The sequence below is a fragment of the Bos javanicus genome, chromosome 21 (genome assembly GCF_032452875.1).
Source record: "Bos javanicus breed banteng chromosome 21, ARS-OSU_banteng_1.0, whole genome shotgun sequence".
NCBI classification, from domain to species: Eukaryota; Metazoa; Chordata; class Mammalia; order Artiodactyla; family Bovidae; genus Bos; species Bos javanicus.
The window spans coordinates 18,736,652-18,749,713 of record NC_083888.1 but is presented as its reverse complement, the minus strand read 5'-3'; the positions used below and the strand labels follow the sequence as shown (position 1 = coordinate 18,749,713).

Here is a 13,062-nt window from a genome sequence, read left to right as displayed (position 1 = left end):
GTTTTATGATCAATGTGCTTTGAGTAGACGAGAGACTACTGTCTCCAAGGGGCCACAGGGCTCTGTCTCCTTCCCCAACCCCACAGGCACAATGGGCTTCTTTACACCTTGGTCTCTTCAGAGAGTTGGAGAACATGCTGGTTCCATCAAGACATTGGGAGCCTCGGCCTTTTCATGACTTGCTGCAAGGTCCTAGGGTTCTGAGGAAGAACAGTCATTTGTTAATTTGTTCCTTTAAATCTTCTGCTGCTGCTACTGCTGCTAAGTCGCTTCAGTTGTGTCCGACTCTGTGTGACCCCATAGACGGCAGCCCACCGGGCTCCCCCGTCCCTGGGATTCTCCAAGCAAGAACACTGGAGTGGGTTGCCATTTCCTTCTCCAATGCATGAAAGTAGAAAGTGAAAGTGAAGCCACCCAGTCATGTCCGACTCTTAGCAACCCCACGGACTGTAGCCTACCAGGCTCCTCCGTCCATGGGATTTTCCAGGCAAGAGTACTGCAGTGGGGTGCCATTGCCTTCTCCAAGAACTGGGCTGCATGTTGTGGATACAACAGCAAACAAGATGACAGGTTGCCTGCCCTCAGAGATCTTGCATTCTGTTGGGAGAAAGAAACAATAGACAAGTAAATATGCACATGAGGTCATTATAGATTTTGGCTACAATATAAAGAAAATAACTAGAGCAACATTTCTCAAGCTCCATACTATTGACATTGTGAAAAAAGTGAAAGGCACTCAGTCATGTTGACTCTTTGCGACCCCATGGAGTACACTGTCCATGGTATTCTCCAGGCCGGAATACTGGAGTGGGTAGCCTTTCCTTCTCCAGGGAATCTTCCCAACCCAGGAATCAAACCCAGGTCTCCCACTTTGTAGGCGGATTCCTTACCACCTGAGCTACCAGGGAATTCTTGGACATTCTTTGTTGTAAGGCACTGTCCTATGTTGTAGCATATTTAATAACATCCCTGGCCTCTACCTGGAGAAGGAAATGGCAACCCACTCCAGTATCCTTGCCTGGGAAATCCCATGGGCAGAGGAGCCTGGTGGGCTACCGTCCATGGGGTCACAGGAGTTGGACACTTAGTGACTAAACCACCACTACCTGGCCTCTACCCACTAGAGACCAGTCATGACAATCCAAAGTGTCCCCAGACATTGCCAAATGTTCTCTGAGGGGCAAAATCCTCCCCTGGCCTAACAACACTGGATCCAGAGGAAGGTGATGCAGAACGTCTTTGGCTGGTTGGTCAGGGAAGGTCTCCCTGAAGAGAAGACGTTGAAAGGGAATCCAAGCACTTTTAAAGGCAAAAACAAGTGCAAGGTCCTGAGAAGGGGGAGGGAGCTTGATGTTTTGAAGACTAGAAAGGAGACCAGTGAGACTAAAGCCAAGTAAACAAAATTAAGGTTAGTTTGAGCTGAGGAGGGAGAAGGATGAGCCAGACACGGAGGATCCTCCTGGCTGAGGTGGAGACTGAATTCCACCCCAAGTACAGAAGCCATCAGGTGCTGATTTTGGGGGGGAGAAGGTGGAAAAGAGGGGAATGATCTAATTTAGTTATTTTTAAAATATATATTTTTTAAATTCTGCTATGCCAGGCCTTAGTTGCGACACATGGGATCTTTGATCTTTGTTGTAGTATGCGAGACCTTGTTCCCTGACCAGGGATTGAACTTGGGTCCCCTGCATTGGGACTGTGGAGTCCTAGCCACTGGGCCACCAGGGAGGGCACTGGTTTATGTTACAAAAAGCTCATTCAGGCTTCTGTGTGAAGACAGGTTTCGTCAAGTAGAAGTGGAAGCCATGGAAGCAGTGGTCATGTTTTGGAGGCAGTGGTCTTCGAAAGAGACGTGGCAGCCTGGGTGGTAAGAGATGATAAGAGTGGAGATGGTGGGCAGTAAGCAGAGCCAATGATCTCCTGCGGAGGTGGGCTTGCCAAGGTGTGGGTGCTGGAGAGAGGGAAGGGAGCAATCGGTGATGAAATTTGACTTGGACAACTGTGTGGCATTGGGGCCATTTACTGAAATGGAGACGCCCAAGTGGGAGGATAGCAAGGACTGATGTTGCTGACGTATCATGGAAGAGCCTGGAGCTCAGCTGGGAGGTCTTACCAGAGATACCTTTGGGCGCATAGATGATGTTCACAGCAGAGCACCTGGGTGAGCTCCCCATGGCCTGGTGAGGGTGAGACCTGGAGACTCCACCACTGATGGATAAAGACTATGGAACCAGCAAAGGAGACTAAGATATGCTAGCCAGGGAGATGGAAAGAAATCCAGCAGAGAGTGAGGTTAAGGGATTCATAGAGAAGAGAATGTTTTCAGAAAGAGAGAGTGGTTAATTAGGTAAAATGCTGCTGAGAGACTGAGAAACTGGATGGCAGAGAAGAATTTGCCCACGTGGAAACCACTGGTGACCTTGACAATATCGTTTCAGTGGAGCGGTGGGGATGAAGACAGATTGGGATGAAGAATCAAAGGGAGGTGAGGAAGGAAGGCCTGGGAATGTGGGCAATTCTTCTAAAAACATTTGGCATATGGAGATGGAGAGACATGAGTTGGTAGCTGAAGAACATCGAGTCGAGGAGATTTTCTCTGAAATGGGCTTTCCTTGGATGTGTTTATATGCTGATGGAAAAATCTAAGAGGGGGAGAGTGAGGGGACTTGGATGAGAAGGAGAAAAATGGAATGAGCCCTGGATTAGTGGATGTGGGCAGGGGAAGGCCCACAGAGGAGCTGGTAGAGGGCTATCCATTTCAGCTCCGCTGTTGATCACTTTGAGGTTCATCCATTCGTTCAGATGTCACTGAGCATTTTCATGGAACTGGGGACACAAGCTTTCCGAAAACTCATATTCTGGTGAAGACCATAGTCATGTGGGGAAGGGAAGGATGGAGAAGATGTGCTTAGGCACCAACAGCATTTCCACCTCATCTGCTTCAGTGTCTGGTGAGAGGAGGCCCTGCCCACTGCTCCACTCCTGACCCTGATGGTGGGCAGTAGACCTGAGATCTCTCCTGGAGGCGGGGAGATCTGGTCCAGGTCTGGTCCTGAGATCTCTCCTGGAGGCAGGGAGGTATGGTCCTGAGATCTCTGGGATCACCCCATCTCTGGGCTCTCCCCATCTCTGGGCTCTACAGTGATTCCCCAAGTTGCCTGTCCCCATTTGGGCTGTTGAATCATGTGCCCTGGGCCACATTCTTCTTCAGAGATCAAGCTCAGGGTTTCTGCAGGTTCAGGTACTGAGCAGGGCCCAGGGAGAGGACCATGGAGATGCTGTGCCTGGAACACCTCTGGCATGAGTTAGGACATCTAGGTGGCTACTTAGCACCAATCTGGGTGACACCCTGAGTATATACTTACCCTGGGGCAGCATTTGAGATTCTGGAGGTAAGGGAGTTGAGAGTAAGACAGATAAGAGCTCTGTTCTCATGCATCATAGTTCTAGGGACACAACAAACACATAATCAAATAATCAAATAAGACAATTACAGATGGTTATTAAGGGCTGTGAAGGACATAAACAGGGGCTTGCGCCAGAGAGCAGCTGGCGGGGAAGGGAGGGTGGGCTCACAGAGGAGTCGGCTGGCTTCTCCGAGAAGGTGACCTTGGAGGGGAGGCCTGAGAGATTAGAAGGAGTCAGGGAAGAGCGTTTCCTGGAAGTTCTGATCAGGAATTAGCCTGTAGGTTTAAAGATCAGAAGGCACGTCCCTGTGGCCGGGGCTTGGAAAACCAGGGGGGTGTGTTCTGGGAGGGGACCATGGAAGCAGCTGGTGATCATCTTGTGGGCCACTACGGCCTGGGTTTTGGATTTTATTTTAAGGAGCAAAGGAAGCAGTTGGAGGGTTATAAGCAGGAAAGAGGAGGATTGCGCTGGAGGAGAGTCTGTTGGGGGAGGGTGAAAGCTGGGAGGCTAGCTCAGAGGTGGTGGCCGTTTGCAGTTATAGGCGGTGGCTCCCTGGCATGTGGATGTGAAGGCAGCAGTGAACATGGGGAGAACCAGACAGACTGGTGAGGGGCAGGCCAGTCTGGTCACAGGCTGGGACCTGTGCAGGGCAGCCTGGACTCCCCAGTAAGCTGGCTGAGCCCTCAGATGCATGCCTTTGACTGTTCCTCCATTAGGAGACATCGCATTTCAGCAGCTGGAGAGCATAGGTGTGCACACAAACAGCCCCTGTTCCTGGCACAAGTCTCAGAGTGGATCAGAAAGCCGGCACAGATGCTGTCGCCTTCCATCTGTTCACCACACGACCTGAATGTTCCTTTCTGTGGTCCCGGGGGTGCCTGTGACGTGGGGCTGGTTCACCATGGTCCTTGGCGGGCAGCTGCTTGTAGAGCTGGTGTGCTCACATGTTGGCATGCTGGGGTTGCCAGCCCAGGAAGGCTCCCCAGGCGTCTGGTATTCCCCTTGACGCCTGTCAAGGGAGGCGAGCTGAGTGACTTGGCTGGTGCGATCCGAGGCAGTTCTTCCCCAGTCCTCTGGTGCTTGAGCTCCACGGAGCTATCGCTCCAGACGGTTTGTTTATAATGCTAAGCATATCAGATAATTGAAGGCTAATGCTTCTGTCTGGATCACTAGACATAATAGGCCTGGATAACAAATCAATTTTCTCCTTGCCCTACAAGGTTGGGAAGTCGAACATCCAGCGTATTCTTGGTGGGTGTGTGTGCATGGGTGTGCATGTGTGTGTGAGTGCATGTATGTGCACACTCATGCATCTGTGTGCTCTAATACTGACTTATTAGAAAATGAGATCCCAAGCTAGTTTCCCCAGGCACCCAACTCTATACTTCGGTTTGGGCCACCATCTTAGATTCGAGTGAGAAGGTGATGGGAGCCCCATGTCTTACAGGGAACAGGGACATCTGGAGGTGAAAGGATGGGATGTCTGTCCAGCCTTGATATCTGAAACTCCTGTGTTCTTGGAGGACTGAGTACTCTATAAAAAGCATCTGAGAAACGCCAGTTTCAGCTACCTCCTGCCAGGATACACCTCCAAGAATGGCAATAGGAACATGTGAATTATGAATTAACAAGAACACTTACTTATCTGGTTAGCTCAATCATCCAGAAAGGGTATGCGAAACAAAGTAAGAAAACAAAGGCAAATGTCTATCTATCTGTGCGTGTGTGTGTGTGCACGCGCATGCACACACACATACATGTCTGTGCATGATTTTTTTCATATTCTCTTAAATTCTTACTCAGATTCTTACTACTCTGACTTAAGGCACAGTTCCAAAGGCAGTCATAGAGTCAGCTCTGATTTGCACTAGTGCTGAGTGTCAGAGCTGAACGGAGGACGTGGGCATGGCCTCAGCTAATCCTCAGAGCACCCAGATTTCCTGTTAGGAAACTGAGGTCTGGAGAGGCTGGAGTTACTGGTCCTGAGGCATCCAGTTTCCAAATTCTGGATGTGGGTGTTGAGTGTCCACTGTTATTTGTTTCTTCTTCTTTATTTTTATTGAAGAAGGACAGGGAAGCCTGGCTTGCTGCAGTCCATGGGTCGCAAAGAGTTGGACACAACTGAGCGACTGAACAATAGTTGATTTACAATGTTGGTAATTCCTATTGTATAGCAAAGTGTTTCAATTATATATATATATATATATATATAAATAATATGTATATAATATGTTAGATAGATAGATAGATAGATAAATGGGCTTGCCTAGTGGCTCAGAAGATAAAGAAACTGCCTGCCATGCAGGAGACCCAGATTCAATCCCTGGGTCAGAAAGATCCCCTGGAAAAGGGAATGGCAACCCACTCGAGTACTCAGTATTCTTGCCTGGAGAATTCTATGGACAGAGAAGCCTGGTGGGCTATAGTGCATGAGTCGCAAAGAGTTGGACACCACTGAGCAACTAACCTAGTAAAGTAATGCTCAAAATTCTCCAAGCCAGGCTTCAGCAATATGTGAACCATGAACTTCCAGATGTTCAAGCTGGATTTAGAAAAGGCAGAGGAACCAGAAATCAAATTGCCAACATCTGCTGGATCATCGAAAAAGCAAGAGAGTTCCAGAAAAACATCTATTTCTGCTTTATTGACTATGCCAAAGCCTTTGACTATGTGGATCACAATAAACTGTGGAAAAGTCTTAAAGAGATGGGAATACCAGACCACCTGACCTGCCTCTTGAGAAACCTGTATGCAGATCAGGAAGCAACAGTTAGAACTGGACATGGAACAACAGAGGATGAGATGGTTGGATGGCATCACCGACTCAACAGACATGGGTTTGGGTGGACTCCAGGAGTTGGTGATGGACAGGAAGGCCTGGCGTGCTGTGATTCATAGGGTCACAAAGAGTTAGACACGACTGAGCAACTGAACTGAATTGAACTGAGCAACTAACCCACACCCCGCCCCATACACATACATCTATTCCTTTAAAAATATTTTTTTCCATTATGGTTTATCATAGATTCTTTTTTTTTTTAATTGGAAGATAGTTGCTGTGCAATGTGTTGTTAGTTTGTGCTGTGTAACAATGGGAATCGTTCTATGTATACATATATCCCCTTCCTCTGAGCCTAAGTCACTCAGCACCCAGCTGACCTCAGAGTGTCCACTCTTGATCTCTGTTCTCCAGTGGACTGCAGAGCAGCATGTTAGAAGGGCCCTGGGGTCACAGCTTGATAGCAAAGAAGAGCCAGAAAATCTTTAAAAAATGGAAGCAGTAGCCCTTAGAATTCAGGCATCATTTCAGGATAGGATCATTTTGGGCAGGGATACAGGTTCTACCTACTTCAAGAGTCTCTGAGCCTAGCTCAGAGGGACAGGTAAGTTGATCACAATGATCCAGGATCTTCAAGAAAATGTTCTAAGTCATGTTCTGTCTGTTTTGTTGTTGTTTAGTCGCTAAGTCGTATCTGACTCTTTTGCGACCCCATGGACTCCAAAGACTATCAGCTCCATATGTATATATGTCCCCCCCCCGACCTTGAACCTCCCTCTCACCCCTCTGAAAAGTGAAAGTATTAATCGCTGTGCTGCTGCTGCTGCTAAGTCACTTCAATCATGTCCGACTCTGTGCGACCCCATAGACGGCAGCCCACCAGGCTCCGCCATCCCTGGGATTCTCCAAGCAAGAACACTGGAGTGGGTTGCCATTTCCTTCTCCAATGCATGAAGGTGAAAAGTGAAAAGTGAAGTCGCTCAGTCGTGTCCGACTCTTAGCGACCCCATGGACTGCAGCCCACCAGGCTCCTCTGTCCATGGGATTTTCCAGGCAAGTGTACTGGAATGGGTTGCCATTTCTTCCTCCAGGGGATCTTCCCCACCCAGGGATCGAATCTGGGTCTCCCACATTGCAGGCTGATTCTTCACCCCTCTAGGCCATTACAAGACACCGAGCTGAGCTCCCTGTGTTATACAGCAGCTTCCCACTAGCACTTCGAAGGCTTCTTCATTGCATGGGAATATGAAATGTTCCATGCAGAGAGTCACGCCAGTGGCCTGGCCCTGCCCCCTTGTTACTGCCCTTCCCTTATGCCACAGAATCATGACACTCTGCCGAAGTTCTGCCAGGAGCCAATGTGCAACATTTTTCCAGGGAGAGGAAGGAAGGAACCGAGGCTTAGTTCATCACAGCACTGAGCTCTGGAGCCAGAGCTGAGCTCAGTGTTACAGCTCAGAAAACTTCCATAACGTCTTGGTGGGGGGCCCTTGGTCAAAGCACATGCTCCTTCTAGGTAGACTTGGGAAGGATGGAGTCACTCCCAGTGGCTCATCAAGCATTTATTCTTGGAGATAAACCCAATCCACAGCTGCTTTGAACCCCTGTAGGGATGAGTCAGAGCACAAGTGAAATGCTAATTAACATGCGTGTGCATGGGTGCGTGCATGCTAAGTCCATTCAGTCGTGTCCAACCCTTTTGCAACCCCATGGACTGTGGCTCGCCAGGCTCCTCTGTTCATGGCATTCTCCAGGCAAGAATACTGGAGTGGGTTGCCATGTCCTTCTCTAGGGGGTCTTCCCAACGCAGGGATTGAACCCGCATCTCTTAGGTCTCCTGCACTGGCAGGAGCATTCTTAACCACTAGCACCAGCCGCTAATTAATTAGACCCCTGTTAATTAATATATTCATAGAGAATATAAAAATCCTTTGCATTAGAATTCATCCAATTGTGCTTTTGTACCATTATGTCTTCTTCCTTCTGTTTGGCTAGGGCCAGTATGGTAATGAACTGGCAATCTCCAAGTGCATGAAAACTAGACGGCGCAGACTGTGGTCTTTATTTTAATTAAAAATATGCCATGTGGATATGTTTAAGAGTTGTTTGTATCTCCAGTATTTAAAAGTTAAACGCAGAAAACTCTAGAACACGGCAACATTCAAGTCCGTACAACACCGGAGGGCTAAGCTGGCTGTGGATGCTCATGAGAGGGGCGAGGCGCCGTGTACCTGGCAGAGCTCTCCTGCTCACCTGGCTGCCTAGAAAGATAAGGACTGTCTGGTGGGACAAAGGAGCGTCCTGCCTTTCTTTAATGCAGCAGGCCCAGTATTTCCTCATCTTCCCAAGCTTTTCTCTCTCCTCCCTGCTGTCAGATGGCTGTTATTTTTCCCTGTGATCCCTCACTGCTATTAATGAGCTGTTCTTCATAACCAAATTTTCCAGACAACAAAATTTAAATACAGAACCTCTGCATGTTCAGCCTCCTCACCGGATGTTTCTTCTTTTCCCTAAGATGCATTACACACCTCCTTAACTTTTGAAGCCAACTAGACAAGAACACGGGGCTTCCCTAGCGGCTCAGCGGTAGAGAATCTTAAATAGAAGCGTTGTGTGATAAAGCAATGTTTCCCATCCTGAATACCATGGACACTTGGGGCAGATAATTCTTTGCTGTGGGGCTGCTGCCTGGCGGATGCTGGAATGTTTAGGAGCATCTCTGTGGGTGCCGGCGCCGCCCCCTGACCCCAGTGCGGCCATCAAAATGTGCCCTTGCCTGAGTGCTCCGTCGCTTCAGTCATGTCCGATTCTTAGAGACTCTATGGACTGTAGCCTGTCAGGATCCTCTGTCCATGGGATTTTCCAGGCAAGAATACTGGAGTGGGTTGCCATGCCCTCCTCCAGGGGATCTTTCCGACCCAGGAATCAAACCTGGATCTCCTGCATTGCAGGCAGATTCTTTACTGCTGAGCCACAGGGAAGCCCCCAAAATGTCTCCAGACATTGCCAAATGACCTCTGCGGGGCAAAATTGCCTCCAGTTGGGAACCACTGAATTCAAGAGACTAAAGTGGAGGGAATTAGAGTAGGTATAGGAGCCCGGGGTCACACTGAGGTGAGGCTGCAAGTCTTTGCGGGGCCAGCACCACCACACGCTCTGTGCCTGAGCAGACAAATGCGGGATCTGGGCTCCTGCTGACCTGTGTTCCTGGCACCGCTCTGAGTTCTCGAGCCCTCCACAGTGGTGGCAGGTGAGTGCGATGCTGCCCCTCGGATGGGCTGGTGCAGCCTGTCGTCCTGGGAGAGGGTGACCAGTGACTGCCCTGCTGGACAGGGCTCAAGGGCCTAACCTTCCTTTAAAAACATGATCATTCTTCTTGTTGTTTAGATGGTAAGTGGTGTCCCACTCTTTTTGTGACCCCCATGGACTGTAGCCCGCCGGGCTCCTCTGTCCATGGGATTCTCTAGGCAGGAATATTGGAGTGGGTTGCCATTTCCTTCACCAGGGGATCTTCCAGATCAGGAATAGAACCCGAGTCTCCTGCATTGGCAGGTGGATTCTTTACCACCGAGCTACCTGCGAAGCCCTCGATCATTTGTGATTCTTTTCCAGATGACAGAATCCATGCGCCATGCAAACAGCCGGGACAACCCAGAAAACCACACCAAAAGAAGTCACATGTGATTGTACTGGGCCAAGGGAACCACTGTTTACTACAGACCAAAGCCAAGCGGACCTCTCTCAGACTTGGTCTTATTTATTTATTATATTTTTAGAGCCTGCCTTTTCCACTTAAACTCACGGTCTCTGCATTAGCACAAAGCAGCCAGCAGAGTTACAACCCCTGGGGCTGGTACCAAGTGGTGAGTCACTGGGAAAGCTTGGCAGGCGCCCTGCCCATGTCAACGGCAAATGTCAGGCTGCACCTTCGCGGTTCTGCTCTTCCCTGAGAACCCGCTCGGCGCTGCCGTCTGTGCATCCTCTGACGCTGTTTATAATTTCAGCTCGAACAGTTTTCCTGGAGGTCATGGATGACAGGTTTACTGCCCCTCCACCCTTCTGCCACTCGGAGTTTTTATCAATGATGGCTGAGAAATGACAACTTCCAGAAGAACCAGGCTGCCCTTTTAGCATGAAAACTGAGAAGAGACTGCTTGGCCTCTATAGAAGTGAAAAGAATGAACATGTTAGCTGCTTAGTCGTGTCCATATCTTTGTGACCCCACGGACTGTAACCCCCCGAAGGCTCCTCTGTCCATGGGATTTTCCAGACAAGAATACTGGAGTGGGTAGTCGTTCCCTTCTCCAGGGGATCTTCCCAACCCAGGGATCAAACCCAGGTCTCCTCCACTGCAGGCTGATTCATTATGGTCTGAGCCATCAGGGAAGCCCAGCCCCTACAAAGCCTGAGGTTAAAAATAATCATCACAGTGGGCACTCCCTGAGGACTTACTCTGACCCCAGCTGCTGTAACGGCTTTTTAATGTAACGTGCAATCCTTACGTCCTTATGCTGGAGGTATTCTATTATTCCCATTTGACAGATGAAGAAACTGAGGCACAGACAAGTAAAGAAACCTGGACAGGGTCCCATAGATTGAGGTAGCGATGGAGACAGGATCTGTATCCTGGCAGTCAGGCTCTAGGCAGGGGTCAGCAACCTTTTTCTATGAAAGGCCAGAAAGTCAATATTTTAAGTGAGCTTCTGCGGCAATTACTCAACTCCATTTTTGCGGAGAAAAGTGGTCACAGACAAGAGTAAATGAGCAAATATGAACATGGAGATTTAAATTTCATATACTTTTCACATGTCACAAAATAGGATTCTACATTAGATTAAAAAAAAAACTGTTCTTATTTCTCAGGTTGTACGGAAATGGGTGGTGGGCTGGAGTTTGTAGTGGCTAACCCAACTTTGGAGCACCAACTCCTAATCACACATTTGCTATAAAAGTGCCATTCCCTGATGTAGGAAAATTCAGACTCAAAAAAAGATACAAGGGGCTATGTGGAATAGACAAGAGAGCCCTGTGCACCAAGGACTTCAGCCATCATCCTGCCGTGACTCTGCCGGGGAAGGTCATTTGTGGGCATAAGGACAGGAAGGCTGAGAGAAGTCAAGTACTTGAATGCAATAATGATTGACAACTCAGCCATAATAAAAACACATTTCTGGAATTCTAATGTGGGCTCAGAAAACTGATTTCATTTATTTAAACAACTTGATTGACAACTGCTTGTTGGGAGCGTGTGTGAAGCTGGGTTCCCATGAATGAATACCCGTCGGTAGGAACACTGCAATCTGTTAACACTTGGTGGCTTACATGGACTGAGTGGATACCCCGGGTTGGGGTGGGGCTGGCACAGGTCCTTCTGCTCCCTCTGGCCTTCCTTCTCAGCTGACATGGAGCCGGGGTCCCTGCCCTGGTGAACCCAAACTAAACAAACTGTCCTGGGGCCATGCGGCTTCCAGGGGAGAAGGCTTTGGAGAAGGAATTCAGTACCGACCTGGCCACCTGGCCCATGTCCCCAGCAGATGCTAATGTGTCTGGCTGCTTAGCAGGGGCTCCGAGAGAATGTGGTACAAAAAGGGCTCTTGGCATACCTTGTCGCTGCGCGGCTCTGAAATGCTTCCAGAGGCCCTGGCCACCGCCTCCCTGTGGCCTTCCTGGCTCTGGTCCCACCTGATGGCAGATGGCAGAACCACGGGTAGGGTGGGGCCTGGGAGGGGATGTCTGGGGAAGGTGGCTGTCTTTTCTGTGCCTTGGGTATCACTGTCCCAGGGTGAGCTGTTGTGTCTTTCCCCTCCTCTCCAAGAGGATGCTTAGACTTTGGGGGCACTGATGGGAGAGTCAGATCCCAGGAGGGCAGTGCGAGGCCTTTTCCTGTGGCCCCCTGGAGCTCCTTGGGGTGGCGGGTGCATATGAATGGCCTCCTCTCAGATGACTTTGGAGCTGGAAAGGACCTTGGTAATCAATAGTCTAATGCAGAGGTCCCTAACCTCTGGGATCTAAAGCCTGATGATCTGAGGTGGAGCTGATGTAATAATAATAGAAATAAAGTGCATAATAAATGTAATACACTTGAATCATCCTCCAACCACCCACCCTCTCCAGTCGGTAGAAAAATTGTCTTCCACAAAACCAGTCCCTGGTGCCAAAAATGGTTGAGGACTGCTGGTCTAACGGTTCTCAACCTGGACCCCAAAGCAGTAACGTAGGATGTTTGTCCCTGGTGTTCTCTCTCTCTCTCTCTCTATATATATATATATACACCAAACAAAGGAAATCAAATCCATACCCATGACAAGCCCTTCCATGCTAACAGTACTTTCAAGAATTCCTTTGCTTTGGGCTGGAATTTATCTGCTGGGTGAGTCAGTGCTGGTTTAAACCCATTGATAAAAAAAACTCTGGTTAACAGTGATTTATATCTTGGATTGGTAAATCTGAGAAGATGAATTAATTATTGCTTAATAAGTGTGTGTGCTTGCTCGACACATGTTTAGGGAGCTAAGCATGAAATCTCTTGGGAGAAAGTTCTAAGGGAAAATCTTTGTGAAGAGATGGGGGAGAAACTGCTGATCTGGTGTAACCTTCTCCCCTTACAAATGAGGATACCAGAGGCCCAGAGTGTTGAGAGCTCATGCTCAAAGCCACGGCTGCTAAAGTCCCAGAGATAAAGCTGGAATCCAGCTCCTCTAATGCCAGCTTCCTGCTCTTTCCGTGACACCCAGGCGTTTGGTCATGCCTCCTTTGTGGAGTTGGTTCTGCCATATGAAGCCACTGATGTCCTTGACCAGATGAATTGGGTCTTGGTAACCAAAGGGGGCTTCCCTGGTGGCTCAGATGGTAAAGAATCTGCCTGCAATGCAAAA

General features: G+C 48.9%; 1 protein-coding gene across 12 annotated transcripts in view; it reads left to right on the top strand.

Moving 5' to 3' along the window:
* Positions 1 to 13,062, top strand: part of NTRK3 (neurotrophic receptor tyrosine kinase 3) — a 421,771-nt gene that overhangs the window by 63,849 nt on the left and 344,860 nt on the right. The window lies entirely within an intron of this gene.